The sequence below is a fragment of the Paramisgurnus dabryanus genome, chromosome 6 (genome assembly GCF_030506205.2).
Source record: "Paramisgurnus dabryanus chromosome 6, PD_genome_1.1, whole genome shotgun sequence".
NCBI lineage: Eukaryota > Metazoa > Chordata > Actinopteri > Cypriniformes > Cobitidae > Paramisgurnus > Paramisgurnus dabryanus.
The window spans coordinates 42,679,171-42,702,521 of record NC_133342.1 but is presented as its reverse complement, the minus strand read 5'-3'; the positions used below and the strand labels follow the sequence as shown (position 1 = coordinate 42,702,521).

At 40.9% G+C, this 23,351-nt stretch overlaps 37 non-coding genes across 37 annotated transcripts; all 37 read left to right on the top strand.

Annotated features, from left to right (window-relative positions):
* The first annotated feature begins 101 nt into the window (after positions 1–101).
* Positions 102–173, top strand: trnaa-cgc (transfer RNA alanine (anticodon CGC)). The gene has a single exon. It is a non-coding gene; the product is annotated as a tRNA-Ala (tRNA).
* Positions 174–402: 229 nt separating this feature from the next.
* On the top strand, positions 403–474 carry trnaa-cgc (transfer RNA alanine (anticodon CGC)). Its single transcript has one exon. It is a non-coding gene; the product is annotated as a tRNA-Ala (tRNA).
* Positions 475–853: 379 nt separating this feature from the next.
* On the top strand, positions 854–925 carry trnaa-cgc (transfer RNA alanine (anticodon CGC)). Its single transcript has one exon. It is a non-coding gene; the product is annotated as a tRNA-Ala (tRNA).
* A 365-nt stretch (positions 926–1,290) lies between these two features.
* On the top strand, positions 1,291–1,362 carry trnaa-ugc (transfer RNA alanine (anticodon UGC)). Its single transcript has one exon. It is a non-coding gene; the product is annotated as a tRNA-Ala (tRNA).
* Positions 1,363–1,440: 78 nt separating this feature from the next.
* On the top strand, positions 1,441–1,512 carry trnaa-ugc (transfer RNA alanine (anticodon UGC)). The gene has a single exon. It is a non-coding gene; the product is annotated as a tRNA-Ala (tRNA).
* A 147-nt stretch (positions 1,513–1,659) lies between these two features.
* Positions 1,660–1,731, top strand: trnaa-cgc (transfer RNA alanine (anticodon CGC)). The gene has a single exon. It is a non-coding gene; the product is annotated as a tRNA-Ala (tRNA).
* Positions 1,732–1,878: 147 nt separating this feature from the next.
* trnaa-ugc (transfer RNA alanine (anticodon UGC)) lies at positions 1,879–1,950 on the top strand. The gene has a single exon. It is a non-coding gene; the product is annotated as a tRNA-Ala (tRNA).
* Positions 1,951–2,050: 100 nt separating this feature from the next.
* On the top strand, positions 2,051–2,122 carry trnaa-cgc (transfer RNA alanine (anticodon CGC)). Its single transcript has one exon. It is a non-coding gene; the product is annotated as a tRNA-Ala (tRNA).
* Positions 2,123–2,269: 147 nt separating this feature from the next.
* Positions 2,270–2,341, top strand: trnaa-ugc (transfer RNA alanine (anticodon UGC)). The gene has a single exon. It is a non-coding gene; the product is annotated as a tRNA-Ala (tRNA).
* A 78-nt stretch (positions 2,342–2,419) lies between these two features.
* Positions 2,420–2,491, top strand: trnaa-ugc (transfer RNA alanine (anticodon UGC)). Its single transcript has one exon. It is a non-coding gene; the product is annotated as a tRNA-Ala (tRNA).
* Positions 2,492–3,659: 1,168 nt separating this feature from the next.
* Positions 3,660–3,731, top strand: trnaa-ugc (transfer RNA alanine (anticodon UGC)). The gene has a single exon. It is a non-coding gene; the product is annotated as a tRNA-Ala (tRNA).
* An 89-nt stretch (positions 3,732–3,820) lies between these two features.
* Positions 3,821–3,892, top strand: trnaa-cgc (transfer RNA alanine (anticodon CGC)). Its single transcript has one exon. It is a non-coding gene; the product is annotated as a tRNA-Ala (tRNA).
* A 365-nt stretch (positions 3,893–4,257) lies between these two features.
* On the top strand, positions 4,258–4,329 carry trnaa-ugc (transfer RNA alanine (anticodon UGC)). Its single transcript has one exon. It is a non-coding gene; the product is annotated as a tRNA-Ala (tRNA).
* Positions 4,330–4,407: 78 nt separating this feature from the next.
* trnaa-ugc (transfer RNA alanine (anticodon UGC)) lies at positions 4,408–4,479 on the top strand. Its single transcript has one exon. It is a non-coding gene; the product is annotated as a tRNA-Ala (tRNA).
* A 78-nt stretch (positions 4,480–4,557) lies between these two features.
* trnaa-ugc (transfer RNA alanine (anticodon UGC)) lies at positions 4,558–4,629 on the top strand. Its single transcript has one exon. It is a non-coding gene; the product is annotated as a tRNA-Ala (tRNA).
* Positions 4,630–6,499: 1,870 nt separating this feature from the next.
* trnaa-cgc (transfer RNA alanine (anticodon CGC)) lies at positions 6,500–6,571 on the top strand. The gene has a single exon. It is a non-coding gene; the product is annotated as a tRNA-Ala (tRNA).
* Positions 6,572–7,720: 1,149 nt separating this feature from the next.
* trnaa-cgc (transfer RNA alanine (anticodon CGC)) lies at positions 7,721–7,792 on the top strand. The gene has a single exon. It is a non-coding gene; the product is annotated as a tRNA-Ala (tRNA).
* Positions 7,793–7,870: 78 nt separating this feature from the next.
* trnaa-ugc (transfer RNA alanine (anticodon UGC)) lies at positions 7,871–7,942 on the top strand. Its single transcript has one exon. It is a non-coding gene; the product is annotated as a tRNA-Ala (tRNA).
* Positions 7,943–8,032: 90 nt separating this feature from the next.
* On the top strand, positions 8,033–8,103 carry trnaa-cgc (transfer RNA alanine (anticodon CGC)). Its single transcript has one exon. It is a non-coding gene; the product is annotated as a tRNA-Ala (tRNA).
* Positions 8,104–8,321: 218 nt separating this feature from the next.
* trnaa-ugc (transfer RNA alanine (anticodon UGC)) lies at positions 8,322–8,393 on the top strand. Its single transcript has one exon. It is a non-coding gene; the product is annotated as a tRNA-Ala (tRNA).
* Positions 8,394–8,482: 89 nt separating this feature from the next.
* trnaa-agc (transfer RNA alanine (anticodon AGC)) lies at positions 8,483–8,554 on the top strand. Its single transcript has one exon. It is a non-coding gene; the product is annotated as a tRNA-Ala (tRNA).
* A 296-nt stretch (positions 8,555–8,850) lies between these two features.
* On the top strand, positions 8,851–8,922 carry trnaa-ugc (transfer RNA alanine (anticodon UGC)). The gene has a single exon. It is a non-coding gene; the product is annotated as a tRNA-Ala (tRNA).
* Positions 8,923–9,919: 997 nt separating this feature from the next.
* On the top strand, positions 9,920–9,991 carry trnaa-ugc (transfer RNA alanine (anticodon UGC)). Its single transcript has one exon. It is a non-coding gene; the product is annotated as a tRNA-Ala (tRNA).
* A 149-nt stretch (positions 9,992–10,140) lies between these two features.
* trnaa-ugc (transfer RNA alanine (anticodon UGC)) lies at positions 10,141–10,210 on the top strand. The gene has a single exon. It is a non-coding gene; the product is annotated as a tRNA-Ala (tRNA).
* A 219-nt stretch (positions 10,211–10,429) lies between these two features.
* On the top strand, positions 10,430–10,501 carry trnaa-ugc (transfer RNA alanine (anticodon UGC)). The gene has a single exon. It is a non-coding gene; the product is annotated as a tRNA-Ala (tRNA).
* Positions 10,502–10,590: 89 nt separating this feature from the next.
* Positions 10,591–10,662, top strand: trnaa-agc (transfer RNA alanine (anticodon AGC)). Its single transcript has one exon. It is a non-coding gene; the product is annotated as a tRNA-Ala (tRNA).
* Positions 10,663–11,443: 781 nt separating this feature from the next.
* trnaa-ugc (transfer RNA alanine (anticodon UGC)) lies at positions 11,444–11,515 on the top strand. The gene has a single exon. It is a non-coding gene; the product is annotated as a tRNA-Ala (tRNA).
* Positions 11,516–12,169: 654 nt separating this feature from the next.
* On the top strand, positions 12,170–12,241 carry trnaa-cgc (transfer RNA alanine (anticodon CGC)). Its single transcript has one exon. It is a non-coding gene; the product is annotated as a tRNA-Ala (tRNA).
* Positions 12,242–12,388: 147 nt separating this feature from the next.
* On the top strand, positions 12,389–12,460 carry trnaa-ugc (transfer RNA alanine (anticodon UGC)). Its single transcript has one exon. It is a non-coding gene; the product is annotated as a tRNA-Ala (tRNA).
* Positions 12,461–12,607: 147 nt separating this feature from the next.
* On the top strand, positions 12,608–12,679 carry trnaa-ugc (transfer RNA alanine (anticodon UGC)). The gene has a single exon. It is a non-coding gene; the product is annotated as a tRNA-Ala (tRNA).
* A 485-nt stretch (positions 12,680–13,164) lies between these two features.
* trnaa-cgc (transfer RNA alanine (anticodon CGC)) lies at positions 13,165–13,236 on the top strand. The gene has a single exon. It is a non-coding gene; the product is annotated as a tRNA-Ala (tRNA).
* A 147-nt stretch (positions 13,237–13,383) lies between these two features.
* Positions 13,384–13,455, top strand: trnaa-cgc (transfer RNA alanine (anticodon CGC)). The gene has a single exon. It is a non-coding gene; the product is annotated as a tRNA-Ala (tRNA).
* Positions 13,456–13,752: 297 nt separating this feature from the next.
* Positions 13,753–13,824, top strand: trnaa-cgc (transfer RNA alanine (anticodon CGC)). Its single transcript has one exon. It is a non-coding gene; the product is annotated as a tRNA-Ala (tRNA).
* A 297-nt stretch (positions 13,825–14,121) lies between these two features.
* Positions 14,122–14,193, top strand: trnaa-cgc (transfer RNA alanine (anticodon CGC)). The gene has a single exon. It is a non-coding gene; the product is annotated as a tRNA-Ala (tRNA).
* A 147-nt stretch (positions 14,194–14,340) lies between these two features.
* trnaa-ugc (transfer RNA alanine (anticodon UGC)) lies at positions 14,341–14,412 on the top strand. Its single transcript has one exon. It is a non-coding gene; the product is annotated as a tRNA-Ala (tRNA).
* A 1,853-nt stretch (positions 14,413–16,265) lies between these two features.
* trnat-ugu (transfer RNA threonine (anticodon UGU)) lies at positions 16,266–16,337 on the top strand. The gene has a single exon. It is a non-coding gene; the product is annotated as a tRNA-Thr (tRNA).
* A 1,118-nt stretch (positions 16,338–17,455) lies between these two features.
* trnaa-cgc (transfer RNA alanine (anticodon CGC)) lies at positions 17,456–17,527 on the top strand. Its single transcript has one exon. It is a non-coding gene; the product is annotated as a tRNA-Ala (tRNA).
* The last annotated feature ends 5,824 nt before the right edge of the window (positions 17,528–23,351 follow it).

The window sequence follows — 23,351 nt, the reverse complement described above, 5'->3', positions numbered from 1 at the left end:
CCAGCATCTCCAAATGCCTTTATGGTTGTAAGAACCCCTTAATAAGTGTAGATGTTGCATCTGATTTACAAGTCATACAGTAGTCATACAGTAGTCAAGCTGGGGATGGAGCTCAGTGGTAGAGCGCATGCTTCGCATGTATGAGGTCCTGGGTTCAATACCCAGTATCTCCAAATGCCTTTATGATGTAAGAACCCCTTAATAAGTTTTGATGTTGCAGCTGATTTACAAGTTATACAGTAGTCGAGCTGGGGATGTAGCTCAGTGGTAGAGCGCATGCTTTGCATGTATGAGGTTCTGGGTTCAATCTCCAAATGCCTTTATTATTGTAAGAACCCCTTAATAAGTGTAGATGTTGCATCTGATTTACAAGTCATACAGTAGTCATACAGTAGTCAAGCTGGGGATGGAGCTCAGTGGTAGAGCGCATGCTTCGCATGTATGAGGTCCTGGGTTCAATACCCAGTATCTCCAAATGCCTTTATGATGTAAGAACCCCTTAATAAGTTTTGATGTTGCAGCTGATTTACAAGTTATACAGTAGTCAAGCTGGTTATGTAACTCAGTGGTAGAGCGCGTGTATGAGGTCCTGGCTTAAATCCCCAGCATCTCCAAATGCCTTTATGGTTGTAAGAACCCCTTAATAAGTGTAGATGTTGCATTTGATTTACAAGTCATAAGGTAGTCAAGCTGGGGATGTAGCTCAGTGGTACAGCGCATGCTTTGCATGTATGAGGTTCTGGGTTCAATCCCCAGTATCTCCAAATGCCTTTATGATTGTTAGAACCCCTTAATAAGTGTAGATGTTGCATCTGATTTACAAGTCATACAGTAGTCATACAGTAGTCAAGCTGGGGATGGAGCTCAGTGGTAGAGCGCATGCTTCGCATGTATGAGGTCCTGGGTTCAATCCCCAGCATCTCCAAATGCCTTTATGGTTGTAAGAACCCCTTAATAAGTGTTGATGTGCAGCTGATTTACAAGTCATACAGTAGATTCTCTTCTGTTCTTCTTGCCTCTAGCAAGACGAAAAACCCTAAACATCTTAGCCACTTTGGAGTATTTCAAGCTGGGGATGTAGCTCAGTGGTAGAGGGCATGCTTTGCATGTATGAGGTCCTGGGTTCAATCCCCAGCATTTCCAAATGCCTTTATGTTTGTAAGAACCCCTTAATAAGTGTAGATGTTGCGTCTGATTTACAAGTCATACAATAGATTCTTTTCTGTTCTTCTTGCCTCTTGGAAGACGAAAAACCCTAAACATCCTAGCCACATTGTAGCATTTCAAGCTGGGGATGTAGCTCAGTGGTAGAGCGCATGCTTTGCATGTATGAGGTCCTGGGTTCAATCCCCAGCATCTCCAAATGCCTTTATGATTGTAATAACCCCTTAATAAGTGTAGATTTTGCATCTGATTTACAAGTCATACAGTAGTCAAGCTGGGGATGTAGCTCAGTGATAGAGCGCATGCTTTGCATGTATGAGGTCCTGGGTTCAAACCCCAGTATCTCCAAATGCCTTTATGATTGTAAGAACCCCTTAATCAGTTTTGATGTTGCAGCTGATTTACAAGTCATACAGTAGATTCTCTTCTGTTCTTCTTGCCTCTAGTAAGACGAAAAACCCTAAACATCTTAGCCACATTAGCACATTGCAAGCTGGGGATGTAGCTCAGTGGTAGAGCGCATGCTTCGCATGTATGAGGTCCTGGGTTCAATCCCCAGCATCTCCAAATGCCTTTATGGTTGTAAGAACCCCTTAATAAGTGTTGATGTTGCAGCTGATTTACAAGTCATACAGTAGATTCTCTTCTATTCTTCTTGCCTCTAGCAAGACGAAAAACCCTAAACATCTTAGCCACTTTGGAGCATTTCAAGCTGGGGATGTAGCTCAGTGGTAGAGCGCATGCTTTGCATGTATGAGGTCCTGGGTTCAATCCCCAGCATCTCCAAATGCCTTTATTATTGTAAGAACCCCTTAATAAGTGTAGATGTTGCATCTGATTTACAAGTCATACAGTAGTCATACAGTAGTCATACAGTAGTCAAGCTGGGGATGGAGCTCAGTGGTAGAGCGCATGCTTCGCATGTATGAGGTCCTGGGTTCAATACCCAGTATCTCCAAATGCCTTTATGATTGTAAGAACCCCTTAATAAGTTTTGATGTTGCAACTGATTTACAAGTCATACAGTAGATTCTTTTCTGTTCTTCTTGCCTCTTGGAAGACGAAAAACCCTTAAAATCCTAGCCACATTCTAGCATTTCAAGCTGGGGATGTAGCTCAGTGGAAGAGCGCATGCTTTGCATGTATGAGGTCCTGGGTTCAATCCCCAGCATCTCCAAATGCCTTTATAATTGTAATAACCCCTTAATAAGTGTAGATGTTGCATCTGATTTACAAGTCATACATTATTCAAGCTGGGGATGTAGCTCAGTGGTAGAGCGCATGCTTTGCATGTATGAGGTCCTGGGTTCAATCCCCAGCATCTCCAAATGCCTTTATAATTGTTATAACCCCTTAATAAGTGTAGATGTTGGATCTGATTTACAAGTCATGCGGTAGTCAAGCTGGGGATGTAGCTCAGTGGTAGAGCGCATGCTTTGCATGTGTGAGGTCCTGTGTTCAATCCCCAGTATCTCCAAATGCCTTTATGATTGTAAAAACCCCTTAGTAAGTTTTGATGTTGCAAGCTGATTTACAAGTCATACAGTAGATTCTCTTCTGTTCTTCTTGCCTCTAGTAAGACGAAAAACCCTAAACATCTTAGCCACATTGGAGCATTTCAAGCTAGGGATGTAGCTCAGTGGTAGAGCGCATGCTTCGCATGTATGAGGTCCTGTGTTCAATCTCCAGTATCTCCAAATGCCTTTATGATTGTAAAAACCCCTTAATAAGTTTTGATGTTGCAGCTGATTTACAAGTCATACAGTAGATTATTTTCTGTTCTTCTTGCCTCTAGTAAGACGAAAAACCCTAAACATCTTAGCCACATTGTAGCGTTTCAAACTGGCGATGTAGCTCAGTGGTAGAGCGCGTGATTTGCATGTATAAGGTCCTGGGTTCAATCCCCACCATCTCCAAATGCCTTTTTAATTGTTATAACCCCTTTATAAATGTAAATGTTGCATGTGATTTACAAGTCATACAGTAGTCAAGTTGGGGATGTAGCTCAGTGGTAGAGCGCGTGTATGAGGTCCTGGGTTCAATCCCCAGCATCTCCAAATGCCTTTATGATTGTAAGAACCCCTTAATAAGTTTTGATGTTGCAGGTGATTTACAAGTCATACAGTAGTCAAGCTGGTTATGTAACTCAGTGGTAGAGCGCGTGTATGAGGTCCTGGGTTCAATCCCCAGGATCTCCAAATGCCTTTATGATTGTAGGAACCCCTTAATAAGTTTTGATGTTGCAGCTGATTTACAAGTCATACAGTTGATTCTCTTCTGTTCTTCTTGCCTCTAGTAAGATGAAAAACCCTAAACATCTTAGCCACTTTGTAGCATTTCAAGCTGGGGATGTAGCTCAGTGTTAGAGCGCATGCTTCGCATGTATGAGGTCCTGGTTTAAATCCCCAGCATCTCCAAATGCCTTTATGGTTGTAAGAACCCCTTAATAAGTGTAGATGTTGCATTTGATTTACAAGTCATACAGTAGTCGAGCTGGGGATGTAGCTCAGTGGTAGAGCGCATGCTTTGCATGTATGAGGTTCTGGGTTCAATCCCCAGTATCTCCAAATGCCTTTATTATTGTAAGAACCCCTTAATAAGTGTAGATGTTGCATCTGATTTACAAGTCATACAGTAGTCATACAGTAGTCAAGCTGGGGATGGAGCTCAGTGGTAGAGCGCATGCTTCGCATGTATGAGGTCCTGGGTTCAATACCCAGTATCTCCAAATGCCTGTATGATGTAAGAACCCCTTAATAAGTTTTGATGTTGCAGCTGATTTACAAGTCATACAGTAGATTCTCTTCTGTTCTTCTTGCCTCTAGTAAGACAAAAAACCCTAAACATCTTAGCCACATTGGAGCATTTCAAGCTGGGGATGTAGCTCAGTGGAAGAGCGCATGATTTGCATGTATAAGGTCCTGGGTTCAATCCCCAGCATCTCCAAATGCCTTTATAATTGTAATAACCCCTTAATAGGTTTTGATGTTGCAGCGGATTTACAAGTCATACAGTAGATTCTTTTCTGTTCTTCTTGCCTCTAGTAAGACGAAAAACCCTAAACATCCTAGCCACATTGTAGCATTTCAAGCTGGGGATATAGCTCAGTGGAAGAGCGCATGCTTTGCATGTATGAGGTCCTGGGTTCAATCCCCAGCATCTCCAAATGCCTTTATAATTGTAATAACCCCTTAATAAGTGTAGATGTTGCATCTGATTTACAAGTCATAAAGTAGTCAAGCTGGGGATGTAGCTCAGTGGTAGAGCGCATGCTTTGCATGTATGAGGTCCTGGTTTCAAGCCCCAGCATCTCCAAATGCCTTTATAATTGTAATAACTCCTTAATAAGTATAGATGTTGGATCTGATTTACAAGTCATATAGTAGTCAAGCTGGGGATGTAGCTCAGTGGTAGAGCGCATGCTTTGCATGTATGAGGTCCTGGGTTCAATCCCCAGCATCTCCAAATGCCTTTATGATTGTAAGAACCCCTTAGTAAGTTTTGATGTTGCAAGCTGATTTACAAGTCATACAGTAGATTCTCTTCTGTTCTTCTTGCCTCTAGTAAGACGAAAAACCCTAAACATCTTAGCCACATTGGCGCATTTCAAGCTAGGGATGTAGCTCAGTGGTAGAGCGCATGCTTCGCATGTATGAGGTCCTGTGTTCAATCTCCAGTATCTCCAAATGCCTTTATGATTGTAAAAACCCCTTAATAAGTTTTGATGTTGCAGCTGATTTACAAGTCATACAGTAGATTCTTTTCTGTTCTTCTTGCCTCTAGTAAGACGAAAAACCCTAAACATCTTAGCCACATTGTAGCGTTTCAAACTGGCGATGTAGCTCAGTGGTAGAGCGCATGATTTGCATGTATAAGGTCCTGGGTTCAATCCCCACCATCTCCAAATGCCTTTATAATTGTTATAACCCCTTTATAAATGTAAATGTTGCATGTGATTTAAAAGTCATACAGCAGTCAAGTTGGGGATGTAGCTCAGTGGTAGAGCGTGTGTATGAGGTCCTGGGTTCAATCCCCAGCATCTCCAAATGCCTTTATGATTGTAAGAACCCCTTAATAAGTTTTGATGTTGCAGGTGATTTACAAGTCATACAGTAGTCAAGCTGGTTATGTAACTCAGTGGTAGAGCGCGTGTATGAGGTCCTGGGTTCAATCCCCAGCATCTCCAAATGCCTTTATGATTGTAAAAACCCCTTAATAAGTTTTGATGTTGCAGCTGATTTACAAGTCATACAGTAGATTCTTTTCTGTTCTTCTTGCCTCTAGTAAGACGAAAAACCCTAAACATCTTAGCCACATTGTAGCATTTCAAACTGGCGATGTAGCTCAGTGGTAGAGCGCATGATTTGCATGTATAAGGTCCTGGGTTCAATCCCCATCATCTCCAAGTGCCTTTATAATTGTTATAACCCCTTTATAAATGTAAATGTTGCATGTGATTTACAAGTCATACAGTAGTCAAGTTGGGGATGTAGCTCAGTGGTAGAGCATGTGTATGAGGTCCTGGGTTCAATCCCCAGCATCTCCAAATGCCTTTATGATTGTAAGAACCCCTTAATAAGTTTTGATGTTGCAGGTGATTTACAAGTCATACAGTAGTCAAGCTGGTTGTGTAACTCAGTGGTAGAGCACGTGTATGAGGTCCTGGGTTCAATCCCCAGCATCTCCAAATGCCTTTATGATTGTAAGAACCCCTTAATCAGTTTTGATGTTGCAGCTGATTTACAAGTCATACAGTAGATTCTTTTCTGTTCTTCTTGCCTCTAGTAAGACGAAAAACCCTAAACATCTTAGCCACATTGTAGCGTTTCAAACTGGGGATGTAGCTCAGTGGTAGAGCTCATGATTTGCATGTATAAGGTCCTGGGTTCAATCCCCATCATCTCCAAATGCCTTTATAATTGTAATAACCCCTTTATAAATGTAAATGTTGCATGTGATTTACAAGTCATACAGTAGTCAAGTTGGGGATGTAGCTCAGTGGTAGAGCGCGTGTATGAGGCCCTGGGTTCAATCCCCAGCATCTCCAAATGCCTTTATGATTGTAAGAACCCCTTAATAAGTTTTGATGTTGCAGCTGATTTACAAGTCATACAGTAGTTAAGCTGGTTATGTAACTCAGTGGTAGAGCGCGTGTATGAGGTCCTGGGTTCAATCCCCAGCATCTCCAAATGCCTTTATGATTGTAAGAACCCCTTAATAAGTTTTGATGTTGCAGCTGATTTACAAGTCATACAGTTGATTCTCTTCTGTTCTTCTTGCCTCTAGTAAGACGAAAAACCCTAAACATCTTAGCCACTTTGTAGCATTTCAAGCTGGGGATGTAGCTCAGTGTTAGAGCGCATGCTTCGCATATATGAGGTCCTGGGTTAAATCCCCAGCATCTCCAAATGCCTTTATGATTGTAAAAACCCCTTAATAAGTTTTGATGTTGCAGCTGATTTACAAGTCATACAGTAGATTCTTTTCTGTTCTTCTTGCCTCTAGTAAGACGAAAAACCCTAAACATCTTAGCCACATTGTAGCGTTTCAAACTGGCGATGTAGCTCAGTGGTAGAGCGCATGATTTGCATGTATAAGGTCCTGGGTTCAATCCCCATCATCTCCAAGTGCCTTTATAATTGTTATAACCCCTTTATAAATGTAAATGTTGCATGTGATTTACAAGTCATACAGTAGTCAAGTTGGGGATGTAGCTCAGTGGTAGAGCATGTGTATGAGGTCCTGGGTTCAATCCCCAGCATCTCCAAATGCCTTTATGATTGTAAGAACCCCTTAATAAGTTTTGATGTTGCAGGTGATTTACAAGTCATACAGTAGTCAAGCTGGTTTTGTAACTCAGTGGTAGAGCGCGTGTATGAGGTCCTGGGTTCAATCCCCAGCATCTCCAAATGCCTTTATGATTGTAAGAACCCCTTAATCAGTTTTGATGTTGCAGCTGATTTACAAGTCATACAGTAGATTCTTTTCTGTTCTCCTTGCCTCTAGTAAGACGTAAAACCCTAAACATCTTAGCCACATTGTAGCGTTTCAAACTGGGGATGTAGCTCAGTGGTAGAGCTCATGATTTGCATGTATAAGGTCCTGGGTTCAATCCCCATCATCTCCAAATGCCTTTATAATTGTAATAACCCCTTTATAAATGTAAATGTTGCATGTGATTTACAAGTCATACAGTAGTCAAGTTGGGGATGTAGCTCAGTGGTAGAGCGCGTGTATGAGGTCCTGGGTTCAATCCCCAGCATCTCCAAATGCCTTTATGATTGTAAGAACCCCTTAATAAGTTTTGATGTTGCAGCTGATTTACAAGTCATACAGTAGTTAAGCTGGTTATGTAACTCAGTGGTAGAGCGCGTGTATGAGGTCCTGGGTTCAATCCCCAGCATCTCCAAATGCCTTTATGATTGTAAGAACCCCTTAATAAGTTTTGATGTTGCAGCTGATTTACAAGTCATACAGTTGATTCTCTTCTGTTCTTCTTGCCTCTAGTAAGACGAAAAACCCTAAACATCTTAGCCACTTTGTAGCATTTCAAGCTGGGGATGTAGCTCAGTGTTAGAGCGCATGCTTCGCATATATGAGGTCCTGGGTTAAATCCCCAGCATCTCCAAATGCCTTTATGGTTGTAAGAACCCCTTAATAAGTGTAGATGTTGCATTTGATTTGCAAGTCATACAGTAATCGAGCTGGGGATGTAGCTCAGTGGTAGAGCGCATGCTTTGCATGTATGAGGTTCTGGGTTCAATCCCCAGTATCTCCAAATGCCTTTATTATTGTAAGAACCCCTTAATAAGTGTAGATGTTGCATCTGATTTACAAGTCATACAGTAGTCATACAGTAGTCAAGCTGGGGATGGAGCTCAGTGGTAGAGCGCATGCTTCGCATGTATGAGGTCCTGGGTTCAATACCCAGTATCTACAAATGCCTTTATGATGTAAGAACCCCTTAATAAGTTTTGATGTTGCAGCTGATTTACAAGTCATACAGTAGTCAAGCTGGTTATGTAACTCAGTGGTAGAGCGCGTGTATGAGGTCCTGGGTTAAATCCCCAGCATCTCCAAATGCCTTTATGGTTGTAAGAACCCCTTAATAAGTGTAGATGTTGCATTTGATTTACAAGTCATAAGGTAGTCAAGCTGGGGATGTAGCTCAGTGGTAGAGCGCATGCTTTGCATGTATGATGTTCTGGGTTCAATCCCCAGTATCTCCAAATGCATTTATGATTGTTAGAACCCCTTAATAAGTTTTGATGTTGCAGCTGATTTACAAGTCATACAGTAGTCATACAGTAGTCAAGCTGGGGATGGAGCTCAGTGGTAGAGCGCATGCTTAGCATGTATGAGGTCCTGGGTTCAATACCCAGTATCTCCAAATGCCTTTATGATTGTAAGAACCCCTTAATAAGTTTTGATGTTGCAGCTGATTTACAAGTCATACAGTAGATTCTCTTCTGTTCTTCTTGCCTCTAGTAAGACAAAAAACCCTAAACATCTTAGCCACATTGGCGCATTTCAAGCTAGGTTGTAGCTCAGTGAAAGAGCGCATGCTTTGCATGTATGAGGTCCTGGGTTCAATCCCCAGCATCGCCAAATGCCTTTATAATTGTAATAACCCCTTAATAAGTGTAGATGTTGCAGCTGATTTACAAGTCACACAGTAGTCAAGCTGGGGATGTAGCTCAGTGGTAGAGCGCATGCTTTGCATGTATGAGGTCCTGGGTTCAATCCCCAGTATCTCCAAATGCCTTTATGATTGTAAAAACCCCTTAGTAAGTTTTGATGTTGCAAGCTGATTTACAAGTCATACAGTAGATTCTCTTCTGTTCTTCTTGCCTCTAGTAAGACGAAAAACCCTAAACATCTTAGCCACATTGGCGCATTTCAAGCTAGGGATGTAGCTCAGTGGTAGAGCGCATGCTTCGCATATATGAGGTCCTGTGTTCAATCTCCAGTATCTCCAAATGCCTTTATGATTGTAAAAACCCCTTAATAAGTTTTGATGTTGCAGCTGATTTACAAGTCATACAGTAGATTATTTTCTGTTCTTCTTGCCTCTAGTAAGACGAAAAACCCTAAACATCTTAGCCACATTGTAGCGTTTCAAACTGGCGATGTAGCTCAGTGGTAGAGCGCATGATTTGCATGTATAAGGTCCTGGGTTCAATCCCCACCATCTCCAAATGCCTTTTTATAACTGTTATAACCCCTTTATAAATGTAAATGTTGCATGTGATTTACAAGTCATACAGTAGTCAAGTTGGGGATGTAGCTCAGTGGTAGAGCGTGTGTATGAGGTCCTGGGTTCAATCCCCAGCATCTCCAAATGCCTTTATGATTGTAAGAACCCCTTAATAAGTTTTTAAGTTGCAGGTGATTTACAAGTCATACAGTAGTCAAGCTGGTGATGTAACTCAGTGGTAGAGCGCGTGTATGAGGTCCTGGGTTCAATCCCCAGCATCTCCAAATGCTTTTATGATTGTAAGAACCCCTTAATAAGTTTTGATGTTGCAGCTGATTTACAAGTCATACAGTAGATTCTCTTCTGTTCTTCTTGCCTCTAGTAAGACGAAAAACCCTAAACATCTTAGCCACATAGGAGCTTTGCTGGGGATGTAGCTTAGTGGTAGAGCGGTCCTGGGTTTAATCCCCAGTATCTCCAAATGCCTTTATGGTTGTAATAACTCCTTAATAAGTGTAGATGTTGGATCTGATTTACAAGTCATACAGTAGTCAAGCTGGGGATGTAGCTCAGTGGTAGAGCGCATGCTTTGCATGTATGAGGTCCTGGGTTCAATCCCCAGTATCTCCAAATGCCTTTATGATTGTAAAAACCCCTTAGTAAGTTTTGATGTTGCAAGCTGATTTACAAGTCATACAGTAGATTCTCTTCTGTTCTTCTTGCCTCTAGTAAGACGAAAAACCCTAAACATCTTAGCCACATTGGCGCATTTCAAGTTAGGGTGTAGCTCAGTGGTAGAGCGCATGCTTTGCATGTATGAGGTCCTGGGTTCAATCCCCAGCATCTCCAAATGCCTTTATAATTGTAATAACCCCTTATTAAGTTTTGATGTTGCAGCTGATTTACAAGTCATACAGTAGTCAAGCTGGTTATGTAACTCAGTGGTAGAGCGCGTGTATGAGGTCCTGGGTTAAATCCCCAGCATCTCCAAATGCCTTTATGGTTGTAAGAACCCCTTAATAAGTGTAGATGTTGCATTTGATTTACAAGTCATAAGGTAGTCAAGCTGGGGATGTAGCTCAGTGGTAGAGCGCATGCTTTGCATGTATGAGGTTCTGGGTTCAATCCCCAGTATCTCCAAATGCCTTTATGATTGTTAGAACCCCTTAATAAGTTTTGATGTTGCAGCTGATTTACAAGTCATACAGTAGTCATACAGTAGTCAAGCTGGGGATGGAGCTCAGTGGTAGAGCGCATGCTTAGCATGTATGAGGTCCTGGGTTCAATACCCAGTATCTCCAAATGCCTTTATGATTGTAAGAACCCCTTAATAAGTTTTGATGTTGCAGCTGATTTACAAGTCATACAGTAGATTCTCTTCTGTTCTTCTTGCCTCTAGTAAGACGAAAAACCCTAAACATCTTAGCCACATTGGCGCATTTCAAGCTAGGGATGTAGCTCAGTGGTAGAGCGCATGCTTCGCATGTATGAGGTCCTGTGTTCAATCTCCAGTATCTCCAAATGCCTTTATGATTGTAAAAACCCTTTAATAAGTTTTGATGTTGCAGCTGATTTACAAGTCATACAGTAGATTCTTTTCTGTTCTTCTTGCCTCTAGTAAGACGAAAAACCCTAAACATCTTAGCCACATTGTAACGTTTCAAACTGGCGATGTAGCTCAGTGGTAGAGCGCATGATTTGCATGTATAAGGTCCTGGGTTCAATCCCCACCATCTCCAAATGCCTTTATAATTGTTATAACCCCTTTATAAATGTAAATGTTGCATGTGATTTACAAGTCATACAGTAGATTCTCTTCTGTTCTTCTTGCCTCTAGTAAGACGAAAAACCCTAAACATCTTAGCCACATAGGAGTTTTGCTGGGGATGTAGCTTAGTGGTAGAGCGGTCCTGGGTTTAATTCCCAGTATCTCCAAATGCCTTTATGGTTGTAAGAACCCCTTAATAAGTGTTGATGTTGCAGCTGATTTACAAGTCATACAGTAGATTCTCTTCTGTTCTTCTTGCCTCTAGCAAGACGAAAAACCCTAAACATCTTAGCCACTTTGGAGCATTTCAAGCTGGGGATGTAGCTCAGTGGTAGAGCGCATGCTTTGCATGTAGGAGGTCCTGGGTTCAATCCCCAGCATCTCCAAATGCCTTTATGATTGTAAGAACCCCTTAATAAGTTTTGATGTTGCAGCTGATTTACAAGTCATACAGTTGATTCTCTTCTGTTCTTCTTGCCTCTAGTAAGACGAAAAACCCTAAACATCTTAGCCACTTTGTAGCATTTCAAGCTGGGGATGTAGCTCAGTGTTAGAGTGCATGCTTCGCATGTTTGAGGTCCTGGGTTAAATCCCCAGTATCTCCAAATTCCTTTATCATTGTAAGAACCCCTTAATAAGTTTAGATGTTGCATCTGATTTACAAGTCATACAGTAGTCAAGCTGGGGATGTAGCTCAGTGGTAGAGCACATGCTTTGCATGTATGAGGTCCTTTTGATGTTGCAGCTGATTTACAAGTCATACACTAGATTCTCTTCTGTTCTTCTTGCCTCTAATAAGACGAAAAACCCTAAACATCTTAGCCACATTGGAGCTTTGCTGGGGATGTAGCTTAGTGGTAGAGCGGTCCTGGGTTCAATCCCCAGTATCTCCAAATGCCTTTAAGATTGTAAGAACCCCTTAATAAGTTTTGATGTTGCAGCTGATTTACAAGTCATACAGTAGATTCTCTTCTGTTCTTCTTGCCTCTAGTAAGACGAAAACCCCTAAACATCTTAGCCACATTGGAGCATTTCAAGCTGGGGATGTAGCTCAGTGTTAGAGCGCATGCTTCGCATGTATGAGGTCCGGGGTTCAATCCCCAGCATCTCCAAATGCCTTTATGGTTGTAAGAACCCCTTAATAAGTGTTGATTTTGCAGCTGATTTACAAGTCATACAGTAGATTCTCTTCTGTTCTTCTTGCCTCTAGCAAGACGAAAAACCCTAAAAATCTTAGCCACTTTGGAGCATTTCAAGCTGGGGATGTAGCTCAGTGGTAGAGCGCATGCTTTGCATGTATGAGGTCCTGGGTTCAATCCCCAGCATCTCCAAATGCCTTTATGTTTGTAAGAACCCCTTAATAAGTGTAGATGTTGCGTCTGATTTACAAGTCATACAGTAGATTCTCTTCTGTTCTTCTTGCCTCTAGCAAGACGAAAAACCCTAAACATCTTAGCCACTTTGGAGCATTTCAAGCTGGGGATGTAGCTCAGTGGTAGAGCGCATGCTTTGCATGTATGAGGTCCTGGGTTCAATCCCCAGCATCTCCAAATGCCTTTATGTTTGTAAGAACCCCTTAATAAGTGTAGATGTTGCAGCTGATTTACAAGTCATACAGTAGTCAAGCTGGTTATGTAACTCAGTGGTAGAGCGCGTGTATGAGGTCCTGGGTTCCATCCCCAGCATCTCCAAATGCCTTTATGATTGTAAGAACCCCTTAATAAGTTTTGATGTTGCAGCTGATTTACAAGTCATACAGTAGATTCTCTTCTGTTCTTCTTGCCTCTAGTAAGACGAAAAACCCTAAACATCTTAGCCACATAGCAGCTTTGCTGGCGATGTAGCTTAGTGGTAGAGCGGTCCTGGGTTCAATCCCCAGTATCTCCAAATGCCTTTATGATTGTAAGAACCCCTTAATAAGTTTTGATGTTGCAAGCTGATTTAAAAGTCATACAGTAGATTCTCTTCTGTTCTTCTTGCCTCTAGTAAGACAAAAAACCCTAAACATCTTAGCCACCTTGGAACATTTCAAGCTAGGGATGTAGCTCAGTGGTAGAGCGCATGCTTCGCATGTATGAGGTTCTGGGTTCAAACCCCAGTATCTCCAAATGTGTTTATGATTGTAAGAACCCCTTAATAAGTTTTGATGTTGCAGCTGATTTACAAGTCATACAGTAGATTCTCTTCTGTTCTTCTTGCCTCTAGTAAGACGAAAAACCCTAAACATCTTGGCCACATTGGAGCATTTCAAGCTGGGAATGTAGCTCAGTGGTAGAGCGCATGCTTCGCATGTATGAGGTCCTGGGTTCAATCCCCAGCATCTCCAAATGCCTTTATGGTTGTAAGAACCCCTTAATAAGTGTTGATGTTGCAGCTGATTTACAAGTCATACAGTAGTCAAGCTGGGGATGTAGCTCAGTGGTAGAGCGCATGCTTTGGTGTATGAGGTCCTGGCTTCAATCCCTAGTATCTCCAAATGCCTTTATGATTGTAAGAACCCCTTAATAAATTTTGATGTTGCAAGCTGATTTACAAGTCATACAGTAGATTCTCTTCTGTTCTTCTTGCCTCTTGTAAGACGAAAAACCCTAAACATCTTAGCCACATTGGAGCATTTCAAGCTGGGGATGTAGCTCAGTGGTAGAGCGCATGCTTCGCATGTATGAGGTCCTGGGTTCAATCCCCAGTATCTCCAAATGCCTTTACGATTGTAAGAACCCCTTAATAAGTGTAGATGTTGCATCTGATTTACAAGTCATACAGTAGTCAAGCTGGGGATGTAGCTCAGTGGTAGAGCGCATGCTTTGGTGTATGAGGTCCTGGCTTCAATCCCTAGTATCTCCAAATGCCTTTATGATTGTAAGAACCCCTTAATAAATTTTGATGTTGCAAGCTGATTTACAAGTCATACAGTAGATTCTCTTCTGTTCTTCTTGCCTCTTGTAAGACGAAAAACCCTAAACACCTTAGCCACATTGGAGCATTTCAAGCTGGGGATGTAGCTCAGTGGTAGAGCGCATGCTTCGCATGTATGAGGTCCTGGGTTCAATCCCCAGTATCTCCAAATGCCTTTATGATTGTAAGAACCCCTTAATAGGTTTTGATGTTGCAGCTGATTTACAAGTCATACAGTAGATTCTTTTCTGTTCTTCTTGCCTCTTGGAAGACGAAAAACCCTTAACATCCTAGCCACATTGTAGCATTTCAAGCTGGGGGTGTAGCTCAGTGGAAGAGCGCATGCTTTGCATGTATGAGGTCCTGGGTTCAATCCCCAGTATCTCCAAATGCCTTTATAATTGTAATAACCCCTTAATAAGTGTAGATGTTGCATCTGATTTACAAGTCGTACAGTAGTCAAGCTGGGGATGTAGCTCAGTGGTAGAGCGCATGCTTTGCATGTATGAGGTTCTTGGTTCAATCCCCAGTATCTCCAAATGCCTAAATGAGTGTAAGAACCCCTTAATTAGTGTAGATGTTGCATCTGGTTTACAAGTAGGGCTGTGACTTTTTATTCGAACATGACGTGAAATATCCGTATTCGAACTATAAATAAACCATCCGTTTTTTTAAATGCCATGTGTAGCGCATTTTTTACAGTAACACCTCGTAATAGGAAGGAGGCTGAGAGTGAGACCGACGACTGCAACTGTGCGCAAGAGAGGGAATCAAATGGGACTAAAATGAACCTCATGTGCATGTCAAGATAGAATTATAGTTTGTATATAAAATGACATATTGTTTATAGTGTTAAATATTATAGCAGAATAAAAAGCTTGTGTTAATACGTTCGCATTATGAAATTAGCATGTATGAAGATAATTTCATCATTTTTACAACGCAATGCAAACTTTATTTTAAACAACAGCATTTGTCTGGTAAACGGATTTTAAATGATCATGTGCTGACTGTCGCGCGTCACATAGAGATGAGATCTGATTAACTCATCTATAAGTTTAATTTCATCTCAAGTATCAAAGGGTTTGTGCTCTCTATCATTGAAAACGGGCAAGCAAACAGCACGCGCAGGGTTAATGTTCTTGTGAATGACGGCTCACAAACGCGCGGGATAGGCTTTGTATAAGTGTGCTTGTTGTCAATGACAGTTCTGGTCACAAACACGCTCAAGCGCGGGATATGTGTGCTTGTCAATGATGGGCATTAAATCCGCGAAATTCCGCGGAGTTTTCTGCCGAAATCTGTGGGCGCGAATTCTGTTTGCGTCTGTCTATATACTCCTGCTGCTATTTAAGTTGTCACGTTATTGTTTGTAACTGTTCTGAATCATTTTTTTTATATATAAGTTTGTTATTCATAAGTTGATAACCTGCTGTTTCAAACATTAAGTAAAAAGTAATCCAGACAACCCTGTGTATGACTGTCACTGTTAATAATTTTGTGATTGAATCTCCATTACGGTGGGTTTTTGATGCGCGTGGGGGGCGGCGCCTAGATATTCGAATATATTCGGATACATTGCATGATATTCGAAATCCGTTCGAATTAGATTTTTCTCAAAAGTGACAGCCCTATTTACAAGTCATGCAGTAGTCAAGCTGGGTATGTAGCTCAGTGGTAGAGCGCATGCTTTACATGTATGAGGTCCTGGGTTCAATCTCCAAATGCCTTTATGATTGTAAGAACCGCTTAATAAGTTTTGACGTTGCAGCTAATTTACAAGTCATACAGTATATTCTTTTCTGTTCTTCTTGCCTCTAGTAAGACGAAAAACCCTAAACATCTTAGCCACATTGTAACGATTCAAGCTGGGGATGTAGCTCAACTCAATCCCCAGCATCTCCAAATGCCTTTATGATTTTAAGAACCCCTTAATAAGTGTAGATGTTGCATCTGATTTACAAGTCATCCAGTAGTCAAGCTGGGGATGTAGCTCAGTGGTAGACATACAGTAGATTCTTTTCTGTTCTTCTTGCCTCTTGGAAGACGAAAAACCCTAAACATCTTAGCCACATTGTAGCATTTCAAGCTGGGGATTTAGCCCAGTGGTAGAGCACATGCTTTGCATGTATGAGGTCCTGGGTTCAATCCCCAGCATCTCCAAATGCCTTTATAATTGTAATAACCCCTTAATAAGTGTAGATGTTGCATCTGATTTACAAGTCATACAGTAGCAAAGCTGGGGATGTAGCTCAGTGGTAGAGCGCATGCCTTGTATGTATGAGGTCCTGGGTTCAATCCCCAGTATCTCCAAATGTCTTTATGATTGTAAGAACCCCTTAATAAGTTTTGACTTTGCAGCTGATTTACAAGTCATACAGTAGATTCTTTTCTGTTCTTCTTGCCTCTAGTAAGACTAAAAACCCTAAACATCTTAGCCACCTTGTAGCGTTTCAAGCTGGGGATGTAGCTCAGTGGTAGAGCGCATGATTTGCATGTATGAGGTCCTGGGTTCAATCCCCACCATCTCCAAATGCCTTTATAATTGTAATAACCCCTTTATAAATGTAGATGTTGCATGTGATTTACAAGTCAAACAGTAGCCAAGTTGGGGATGTAGCTCAGTGGTAGAGTCCATGCTTTGCATGTATGAGGTTTTCGGTTCAATCCCCAGCATATCCAAGTGCTGTTCTCAATTTATGAAAAACTTTGAGTAATAGCTGATGTTTCATGATATTTCTCATGTTGTACAGTAATAATTATGAGTAATCAGTTGTAACATGATCAATTTAAATCCCTGAATATCAACGAACAACAAAGGCGAAACTGTATAAGGTCCTGGGTTCAATCCCCAGCATCTCCAAGTACTTTTTCGGTTTAAGAACACCTGAGTAAGTAAATGTCGTTGTTGCATCTTATTTTACAAGTCGTATAGTAATTCCTTGTCTTGCTTCTTGCCTCTAGTAAGACGAAAAACCCTAAACATCTTAGCCACATTGAAAGTAATCATGCTGGGGTTGTAGCACATCGGTAGAGCGCATGTATGAGTTCCTTTACTGTTCGTTTAGTCTCACATAACACGAAAAACCCTCATTTAGCAAAATGGTGAACACCAAGCTGGGGATGTAGCTCAGTGGTAGAGCGCATGCTTTGCATGTATGGAGTCCTGTCTTCAATCCCCAACATCTCCAGGTGCTGTTCTCACTTTATCAAAAACTTTGCGTAATTGCTGATGTTTCGTGATATTTCTCATGTTGTACAGTAAAAATGAAAGCCCTAAATCTCTGAGTACAACCTACTGGAAATCTAGCTTCTTGAAAACTCTACGTTTGAGCTTATTGTACAAGTCACAAAATAATTACCATAAATCAGTTGTAACAGGATCAAGTTAAATCCCTGAATATCAATGAACAACAAAGGGGAAGCCTGTTGGGGATGTAGCTCAGTGGTAGAGCGCATGCTTCGCATGTATGAGGTCCTGGGTTCAATCTCCAGCTTCTCCAAGTTCTTTTCCGGTTTAAGAACACTGTCGCTGTTGTAACTTATTTTACAAGTCGTATAGTAGTTCCTTGTCTTTGCTTCTTGCCTCTAGTAAGATGAAAAATCCTGAACATCTTACTTCTTGAAAGCTCTACGTTTGAGCTTATTGTAGAAGTCACAAAGTAATTTCCAGTAATCAGTTGTAACATGATCAAGTTAAATCCCTGAATATCAACGAACAACAAAGGCAAAACTGTATGAGGTCCTGGGTTCAATCCCCAGCATCTCCAAGTACTTTTTTGGTTTAATAACACCTGAGTAAGTAAGTGTCGCTGTTGCATCTTATTTTACAAGTCGTATAGTAGTTCCTTGTCTTGCCTCTAGTAAGACGAAAATACCCTAAACATCTTAGCCACATTGCCACTAACCAAGCTGGGGATGTAGCTCAGTGGTAGAGCGCATGCTTTTTATGTACGAGGTAATGGGTTCAATCCCAATTACAATCCCAATTTCAAGTAGCTGTGGGTGGCTTATTGTCTAGTGACCATCAGAGACTGCTCATGCCAAATGTTATGCTTGTATCACCAAATAAACCAGTATATCACTTAACTGATCCACTAAGGTGTAAAATCTTGAAATTTCAAGTGGCTCTGACAATTTTCTTGTCAAGTGACCCATGGAGACTGCTCATGCCAATTATCACGCTTGTATCATTAAACTGAACGATTATACTACTTAGGCACTCCACTATGTGTTCTGTGTAGTTTATTGTTAAGGTCTTTTTTGATATCATGTTCTTGTTTGTAGGCTTTTATTTTGAAAAACGTGTCATGCCATGCTTCACATTCCACTTTCTGTTTGTCACTATAAAACCGGTTCAATCTCTACATCACATTGCTAAATATTGTTAGTGCAACCGCTTTATTGTCATTGTTTTGTTTCTTGTTGATGTTCATGGTTTTGACCCCTTGTTGCCTGCATTATGGATTACGCTTTTGGATTACCCTGTTTGGATGTGTTTGCTTGCCATTTTGGGATATTACACGCAATTGGATTCTCTCTCTCTCTCGCTTTGTGTAAGCAGCCCTTCGTAACAGAATACTAAGCCTTACCAGAATCCAGCGGGAGAATTATTTATTACATTGATTGCGTGAAGGTAATGGATCTATTCATGATTATACTGCTAAGTTTTGGAGTTTGGCGTCTCGGACCGATTACCCGGAATGATGCATTTGTGCGTGGTACTGGCTGGGACTCAACTCCACAGTACGCAAATTTGTACCCTTGGACTGTGAGTGTTTGTTGATTTTGTGGGTGCAGTTTTGCATGCTGCCATACCCCTAGATTTCAAACCTAAGGCTATCCATGTAATGCCTGTTCAATCAGAGCCTGCCTGACTCTGTTGCTAAGATGGCCGCCACCATGCCTGTCTTTATTACTAAGATGGCCGCCACCATGCCTGTCTTAGTTAATAAAAGATGGCCGCCAGCATGTCTGTCTCTGTTACTAAGATGGCCGCCACCATGCATGTCCCTGTATCTAAGATGGCTGTCACCATGCCTGCCCCTCTTTTTAAGATAACTACCGCCATACCTGCACCTGTTTTAAAGAGGGCCGTTGCCACGACCACACCTGCTCTTCAGAGGGCCGTCATCACACCTGCACCTATTTTCAAGATGGCTACCACACCGAGCCACTTCACAAAATGGCGGCAACACAAGTCTCTTTAGATCATACCAAGACCCAACTATTAATGTCTAGCCTGATTGATGCCCAATGATATCTGTACGGGCAGCTAGGATTCCAAGTCAAGTTATGTCCAGTTCTATGGTCCCTATGGCTACGGAGATATGTAATTTGTTCTCATCTTCTTCTCATCTTGCATTTTCTATTATTCCTGTATTTGCCATGGCCCTGTGGTGTGCATGGTCTGTTTCTGCTCTTTTGTCTCCTGTGATGTTTCTCAAGCCTCTGAAACTGAATCATCAATGTCATCTGGTACACCCAATATCACGGCTTGAAGGTTCGAACCTGAGCCTCATACATGTTCTGTCACTACTGAATCGCCTGGCGTACCTGAATCACCCGAATCGCCTATTTCACCTGGTTCAATCGAGTCCCCTGCACTTCCTGTTTCGGTTGGAAAGTCTGAATCTGAGTCCCTTGAGCTTTTTGTCTCGACCAAGTCTGCTGAGCCTAAGTCTCCTGAATTTCCTGTCATGACCATAAGGCCTGTTTCTAAGTTTCCTGAGTTTCATGTAGAGGCCGTGATGGTTACCCCTGAATTCCCTGTGTCCTGTAGGTCAGCTAGTATGGTCATTCCCAAGCTCCATAGACTCTCTGCGCTTTCCAAAATGGCCGTGCATGACTCCCATAGACTCTTGGCCCTCTGAACTCTCTGTCCTGCTCAAAATGGACAATCATAAACACTATGAACCCTCTGCCTGTCTCAAGATGAACATTATTGAACTCTTTAATTTATCTGCTTTTACTGACATGTTGTCTGCTAACCTGGCTATGTCAGCCTCTCTCTCTGTCTGCAGGTCTAGTGCGCCACCAGTGCCACCCTGGTGTCCAATGTCTCCTGTTCCCATTCCATTTCTGCCTCAAGATCCTGGTCCACGTCTGCCGCATGATCCTTGTCCACGTCTGCCCCATGATACTGGCACGCTGCAGCCCCATGATACTGGCACACTGCAGCCCCATGATCCTGGCCCGCTGCAGCCCCATGATCCTGGCCCGCTGCTGCCCCACGTCCTTGCCTCACAGTCCTGGACCACCTCTGCTCTTTTGCCAAGTCCTACCTCTGCCTCAAGGTCCTGACCCGCCCACTCACCTGATAACTCCACTTTCCTAAAGAAATCCCGATTATTTACTCACCCCCATGTCATCCAAAATGATTATGTCTTTCTTTGTTCAGTCAAGAAGAAATATATATATATATATATTTTTTTTTTTTTGAGGAAAACATTTTCCAGGATGTTTCTCCATATAGTGGACTTTAATGGACCTCAACAGTTTACAGTTTAAATGCAGTTTGAAATTGCAGTTTCGACACATGCAGCATACGTAATTTTCAGCAAGAAAAATAAGAAATATGTACTTTTAATCCACAACTTCTCATCTTGCATTAGCTGTGTGATGCACCAGCACAACCACACGTAATGCGCTTCGAAAGGTCATGTCGAAACACACACTTCTGGACCATTTTAAACAATAAACTGACACGAAGACATTAATTGGTATCATTCCACATACAGCAATGTTGTAACGCTCCTCCTTCTCCATACTTGTAAACACAGGGGTGGTAGTTTTGCATGAATCATGCATCATCATTCAGCGGGAGGATTGGGAAATGTTAATTTAAACACTGTTGAACCTTTGACTAGAACACACTATGTTAATCCCAGATTTAGCTCAAAGTGAATAAAGTATAATTAACTGAATTAACTATACAAATTTTTTAAGGTTTACTTGATTTAGCATAATTAATAATGACTATTAATTAATGCATTCTTCCAGTGAATATACTCATAATAGAACATTAAAGCAACACTATGTAGTTTTTTTAACCTTTAAATAATGTCTCTAAAATCATTTCAGTGATAGAACAACTTTTAACTGGACAAATTGTACTGTTGCTGCAACCTGAGCAGCCTCCTAGCTGCTACAAGCACACTCTGAAAGTGGCGGTGGAGGGTAGGAAACACACCCCCGCCCCTCCCCCTGCCTGCAGAAGAGTGTCTGATACCAGGGACTGTTGCGTTTTTCAACCACATGGGGGAGCTATAAGTCATTTTTACATGGAAACTACATAGTGTTGCTTTAATTTCTAAATTCATTAAATTCCATGGCCTTTAGAGAATAACCTTATAGCTGCTATACAATACTATTAAAGTGGCTCTGAATTTCTCGATTTTATTGTTTTACATTGTTGTCTGATGTCTACTTGTTTGCGTGGTTTTTACATTCAAAAACATCAAAAGCAATAAGTAATAGGCTATTTTGTAACATGGATTAGTGACTCTCTGGAGAAATGGTTCGTTTGAAGGGGCAGGTCACATTAAAGACCTGGACGTAAACGCCCACTGCTATGATTGGACAGCTTCATTCCCCGTCATTACATGCAGGGAAATGTTTTAAAAAAATTATTATTGTGTAAAAATAACAGCCGAACACATATATGTTTGAGCCACAAAAGATTCTGGGTGCTAAACATGATACACATAATGACAATATGTATAGTAAAGTATAAACAAAACTTTAAACCCGACGTGGCTAAATTACTGTGTACAACACAGTAAGCGTGCATCGGAATCTAAACTGCGGCTGATAAATCCAAATCAATAACTTTGTATATTTCTATTGTGCTTGTGAGGTTGTTCTTAGATACATGTAATGTTACATACCACAGTTATATGATAAAAAAAGCTTTGTTGAGTGTTTGACCTTTCAAATGCAACTTGCCTAAATTACTGTATACAACACAGTAAGCGGGCATCAGAATCTAAATTGCGGCTGGTAAGTCCTTCCTTATCACTAACTTTGTATATTTCTACAAAGTTAGTGATAAGATAGTGTTAAATTACAGTCATATTGTTAAGTGTTGCACCTTTATTAATCGTTTTATGTTTTTAGTAAATTAAAACAGTCAAACATACGTGTTTATACACGGATGTTACAACAGGACATATCAAGCGATCTCTTCTAACAAAACAATAGTGAAACGCAGTAAATTATGTTAATTAACGCAGTAAATTATGTAAATTATGTTAATTAAGTGGCCTGCGAGAGTTTATAGATTATTTTATTGTTATTATAAGTTTTCTTTTTTGCAGGTTATTTCCTACATTGATTTTTTAGCAGCCACCAAAACAAATTTTTGTCCCCCCAAAGTCTTGTAATGTAATTATATGATAATGTTGATGATTGCAGGAGAAAGAACGAGCAGTGCCCCGCACGCGCACACTACTAGAGTGTCTTAATGCGAAGGCTGCAGCCGCCAGAGGTCGCATTTCCAGGCTGCATACGCCTTCAAGTCTTGTTTCAGAATATTACAGTTTTTCTCAATTGCTAAAACACAATTTCTGAAACCTTGCTCCCTTTTCTGAAAACATTAAACACAAAACCTCATCTTCAAGCACTATTTGCAAAACCTCTGACTTCTCTTGCTAAATGAAACTTTTGCCCCAAAACAGTTTTACCTGTGTGCAAAATTAAACACTGTTCTCAAAACAGTTTTACCTGTGTGCAAAATTAAACACTGTTCTTAAAACAGTTTTACCTGTGTGCAAAATTAAACACTGTTCTCAAAACAGTTTTACCTGTGTGTAAAATCAAACACTGCTCTCAAAACAGTTTTACCTGTGTTCAAAATCAAACACTGCTCTCAATTCATAAACAAAGTGATCAAAATGATATACACTACCAAACAGTGAGTAAACACTACACCAAAAAATAGAAAACACATGGTTCAAAACATATAGTTCTCAGGGAGTCAATTTTTACATATTTACAATATACCTCTCATTGTTTTGGACAAATTGCAAATTCTCTGATACAATCAAGCAGATGATTATGTACAAATGTCTGCTGTTTGCATTTTCAATTTTATGTTCATTAAAATACATTATACTGGTTTCTGTTGAATGGTCTTACACCTCAAAAAATTTAGGAATTAGTTCATCGTGCATAGCATGAAATTGTTGACCATATGTGTCATAATCTGTTACTGTAAGCATGAAGCATGTTTTCTATGGGGTTTTTTTTGTAAATGTGAATTGAATCGATAAATTCCTGTCAAGTGAATCCTGAAATTTTGAGTAATTTTTTTATTTTTACTGTAAT